This window comes from Microchirus variegatus (genome assembly GCF_963457635.1).
Source record: "Microchirus variegatus genome assembly, chromosome: 2".
Classification (NCBI taxonomy): Eukaryota; Metazoa; Chordata; class Actinopteri; order Pleuronectiformes; family Soleidae; genus Microchirus; species Microchirus variegatus.
The window spans coordinates 32,370,110-32,376,109 of NC_139803.1; positions in this window are offsets into that span (position 1 = coordinate 32,370,110).

The following is a 6,000-nucleotide window of genomic DNA, read 5'->3' on the forward strand; positions in this document are numbered from 1 at the left end:
GCTAAAGACCAGACTAAAGAGACCAAGGAGGGAGGAGGCAACGAGGGCCACTTCACTGCAACCTTTGTTTGCCATAAAATGTGAAGTATTTGAAGTGCGGGAGCAGATTTTAGATGAAGATATAATGGCAGCTGTAAACGAAAGAAAAGGAGAAAAAGATTGATTTTAGCGACTCAACTCGTTTGTTTTTGCTTTTCCATGCTTTTTTTGTACCTGCTCTGACGAGGTTCCATTTCCAACATTTAGCATTTATAGCTGCGGCAGCTAACAACCGAAGTGGAAAAAGTACAAAAATATTGTACTCAAGTAAAAGTACCAATACTTTGATGAAATAGTAAGTAAAAGTAGTCATCTGAAAATGTACTCAAGTAGTAGTAAAAAATAGTTCATTTGAAATGTACTTTAAGTAAAAGTTACTTAGTTACTTTGTGTGGGGTGTGAGGGTAGTAAAAATATGACAAGGGGTCAGAAATCCAAAACTATTTTGGAGCTCACACAGGATATTACATCACTTTTGGCGGGCGCCTTCTATGTTCACGCGCCAATCACATCATCATTTGTCTGGTTCTGGTGTATATTTTCCCCCTGAAGGTCTTCATTGTGCTGAATTGTTATTTTTACTCAGTAACGGATAGGATTCATAAAGTACAATACTTGAGTCAATACGTACTCAAGTAAAATACAAAATCCTGATTTTAAATTGTACTTAAAAAATACAAAATATACAAAAAAAAGTATTCAATACAGTAACTTGAGTAAATTTATTTCGTTACTTTCCACCTCTGCTAACAACTGCAACTTTCTCAATGCCCTGAAACACTGGGCAGGTTTGAATCTAAATGTGTCGTCGTTTCCTCCAGACCCTGTTGGCATCTTTTTTAAGAACTTATTATTATTATGATAATATGCCCATGGTTCTCAAACTGGTGTACGTGTACCACCAGTGGTACCCAAGCTTCCTCTGATGGTACTAAGTGGAGTGGAACTGAGGAATTTTTGACCAGAGTGCGTAGAAAATGAGATAAACTGATTTTGCTCGATAATGTTGTTATTTCAAGAGCTCAATATTTTCTCAGGTGGTACCTGGTATAAAAAGTTCGGGAACCTCTGGTGTAAGCTAAATAATCCCAAACATTTCCCCAAATTTCCAGCTCCTCCTCCTGTTTACCTCATGGCTTTCCCAGGAAAATTAGGAATCAGGGAACCAGGGAGTTCTGGTTCTGCCTCAAGGTTTCTAACAGTTTACAGATGTGAAGTTTTCAGCTTTAGATCTTGGTCACCTTTTATAGGACTTGTGTCAGGTGTAAACATGTCCGTGTGTATCCAGAAACAGATGATTCCTGTTATGTTCCTGTTCCTGTATTATGACTTTAAATTTGTCTCTCCAGACAAATTTAAAACATTTGTCTGCTTCCATACAGACAAATTAAAATAAATAATAAATTATGCAAAATCACATTTTTAATCATTTAATTCGTTATATTTGGGACTCTGGAGGCCCTATCAGTCGGCAAAGTGTGAACAAAGATGACTCACTCATGTTTTTGTGGTCCTCCTCACTCTAAGTACAGGAGATAAAACACGCAATGTTGACTTCTGCGCTCATTTGGACGTCACAATGTGCTAAATTCCTAGAAATGTTGTCTCACAGAGCTCCGCTTTGTCAATAGTTCTGGCGAGGGCAACGGCATCCAAAAACCGCGAAGTCTGCGAAATGTTCTACACAAACTTCCAGCCTCAGAGGATTTATCTGTCCACTGGATACATGTTATATATGACGGGCAATGTGCCTGCTAGAGTCTGCAAATGATCACTTTCCCAAATGCTAACTGCTGTTAGCTCCCAGTAGCCTCTGTGGCTGATGCCTTTTCCTGTTCCTTAGGTTTCGTTTTACTTTTTTTGTTTGTTTTTAAAGAGATTCTACTAAATAGAGTGTTCTGAACAGAGCTGTTTTGGCAGGGTGATTGAACTGCTGGTGGTGCTTCATCCTTATGGTATTTTGACCAAAACATGTCACCAGGGAACTAGTTGAACTTGGAGAAATAGGGTATAATATGAATCCTTTAAAGTCATGTTTTAAACATTAGGAACACCCCCCCCCCCCCCCCCACACACACACACACACACACTTAACCGAGCACAGTCTCCTCAGTGTCCAGTTGTAGTGACTTCACAGGGTGAAAAGGTCATTATGTAAAAAGCCTCTGACGTCATGACACTAAAATCCTTGTGTATCCATGCAAATCAAAAAACGACAGTGAACGCAGTGCACTTTGCATGAGTCGGCGCTGAGGTTTTAACCTTCACAGCCGACGCTGGTGTGAACCAGAGCAATTTTCAACATTTTCTTCTTGTGCCTTTATTCTTACTGTGCATGTATCAAAGTTAACAGAGTGAACTCGCAGATAATTAACCAAGAGAAGACATGATATTCAGTTCACAGCTAATCAGTTTTATTTACAAGCCGTTATAAGAGTATATATATATATATATATATATATGTATATATATCTATATATATAGATATATATATATGTATATACACAAAATACAACACACTTTCTTTAGATCAAATAATCTGTCAATATTCACTGCTGAATGTAAACTATCGTAAAATGAAATATTTGTACTTAATGACATTTTCCTGATGGTAAATTTAGATTTATTCCATTATTACTGCTGTAGTGAGCAGTGCTCCTTCTTCCTCTCCAATAAAGGACCTGCGAGGACAGAACAAGGGGGTGACAGACACCAGCTGAAGTCTACAGCGCCCTCTGTTGGTCAACAATGGAAGCGTCAGTTGAATTGAGCAGAGATGATGGGTTTTTTGAGCTGGAGACAGATTTGATTCAATTTAATACCCATAAAAAAATATGAATTATAAATCAATCATTTACGTTGTATGAGTACATTTTTAGAGCACTTAATTTAAAAGTTTTTAAATTTGATTTAAGAGCGCTTCACAACATCAACAGCTGCAAACAAACAAAAAGAGACAATAGTATCAACAAAATACAATTTGACACTTAAACATATAAAAAATAAGACGTCTATAAATATGAGCATTTTGGGCATGTAATAAAAGAGCTGTTTTGTTGGATTGAGCTCAAAATACCAATAACAGGATATAAGTCACAATCAATACAGAAATAAGTTGTTTTTTTTCTGATATTGATTATGACTTTCAATGATTATTGACTTATTTTCTTGTTGATCTAAATCATCTCTCAGCAGCTGCCAGATGATGGCACACAGGTTTCATGTTTAACTGTTGTTATTGTCATGAAAAAGGTCAAAAATCAACTTTTGCGCCTCAACATGAAGAAAACCTGACATGACACAATCTAAAAACCTCCAAAGCAGCTTCCTTACGGACATCATTCCCATTGTCCGTATGATTTGCACTGTGCCAAATCACTTATTAGTCCCTAATGCAACAATATGAGGTCTGCGTCTCATAACACGAAGCACAAAACCCTGTTTGAGAGCCACAAATGCATGTGACAGGCTCCAAATGGGGGCCTGAAACGTTTAGCAGCACTTTTTCACAAACTAATCTGTCTAATTAAGACGTTATCCTCGCCAATCAGGGTGGACGACAGGGAGATTGTGGACATAAAGCCCCCGCGGAGACATGAAGCCGCAGCTTAAGGCCTCATCAAAGGGGAGATTCCTCAGATATTCCTCATCTATTCTGGAGACTGAGCTGTCAATCACGGCCTCGTCAGGCTCACAGATTCATATCAGGGCCCGACAGCTGTTACATAACCACGGATAATCCACGCTGTGATTGAACACACTAACACACACACACACATGTGAACACACTCTGAGGAGACAATGAGAGTCGGCAGCTGCCACACACACACACAGACGCACACACACAGACACACACGAACACACACACATGCCTGAGATTCAGTTCAAGCACCAGAGTGCAAATGGCCCACTTAAACTTTAAACTGGGTAATTAGAAACCGTAATCAGGACTCAGTGTCTCACTTACTCACTCATTCACTCACTCACTCACTCCCTGAATGAATGTAATGAAAAAGCTTGAGTCCTCACAGGTGACACAGCTGTGACTGTCCGTTCACACACACACACACACACACACACACACACACACACACACACACACACACACACACACACACACACACACACACACACACACACACACACACACACACACATCACTACATGGAAGTAAATCAGCAAAGTTCAAATTTAAACGTAAACTGAGTCCAAGAGAAGCTATGTAATGTACTCTACTTTATTTCTATAGCCCTTCACAACAACCCCGAGGTTTTTCAAAATAAAAGCATTGCATACACAGAGCATTAAAAACTAACTCATGAAACAAATCAAAGCTAAATAATAGAATAAGAATAAAATAATCCAGGTGTTTTTACACTCACCAAATCGATAAATTACTGTTAGTACATAGTAAAATTAAACTTTAAATAGGTTTGAAATAGAGTACAATAGTATGAAACGATATCTGCATAAAGTACTTTTAACTGTTTCAAAAAGCAGCAAAGATCACATTAAAATATCTTTAAGTTATTTTTTTTTTGTTTATTCATCTGTCAACTAATAATAAACAACTTTCATTATACTAAAACAAAGCGACAAAATCTGAGTAAGTTGGTTAGTTAATTAGTTAGTGAGCAATAAATGAGTCCAAACCCACTCATGTTCCCTAAACCAACATAAAACACCTAACAAAATACCTGCATATATCTGTGTTTATTAATTAGTTATATTTGTTTACTGATAATAATGATAACCAGATACATGCATGCATACATCTGATTCCTTGAACCATAAACCAGTCATCACCAAATAACTTTCCATAAACTAGAACAAAGTTTTGTTTTAATATGTATTTGTTTGTGTATTTTCTGATCTCAGTAAACCATAAACCACTTCTCCAAAACTAAAATAAAACAACACATTGTTTATGGTTCAACAAATCCAAAACTAGTCATAACCAGGCATCTTGTAAGTCTAAATAAACAGTAAAATCAACAATAACTGTTGATTTTACTAACTAAACTAGTCATACTCAAATGTAAAAAAAAATAAATCAAAGCAGTAAATATTATATAATAGTATAACATACTTCTGTGCTGCTTATTTAGTAAGTTATGTCTGTAGACAATTCAACTAACCATAAAAAAGTCTAAACAAATATCAAAGCGTCTGAATGATTGTTTGTTAGTTAGTTTGTCAGTGATTAATAAAAAGTACACAATCACAACTTTATATTCTCTTTTTTTAATGATTAATATATGAATATGAATGAATGATATATAATGACTTTATATATTATTTTTAAAAATCTCTTCCTGTGCTGCAGCTGTTACTGGTCAGTGAATAAACTGGTGATATGGGATTTATGTCGATCCAAATATTTAGACTGTGTGGAGGAGGATCAGGTATCTGCTGCAGACAAAGTCACACGTTCACTCTGTCAGGTGCTCAGTTTTGTCTTAAAAACACTCTTCTACTCGTCTTTGTTTTTCTGATGCATCCTTTGAGCATTTATGTGATAATTTGATTCACAGGATTGATTTAGCAGGTAAGTATGACCTCCTTTGTGGTTTTTTTCACTTTACCTTTGAGGCAAGTAGTTAAAAATCTTTCTCCTTCAGTCCTTCAGTCTTTTACGGATCATTTTAAGTCGTAAAAACAACCGACTATACATGTGATAATTATTGCATATTGCAGTGTATTATATGAGACGGTTATCTGCATCAGAGTCCATGTAAAAAATGTGTTTTTGTCTGCATTTGACTGATGCGTGTTATCCTGACTGAACAGCACAGCACATTAATTCACTGCCACAAGCCATGAAACCTCAACACAACACCACAGTCTGCTGCTGCTGCTGCTGCTGCTGCGTTCAGGTGCAGTCAGACACTGCAGTCATCACAACCACTAAAACATTTAAACTGTTTTTAAATTCTTATGTTACTGTGTTTGCATTTTGTT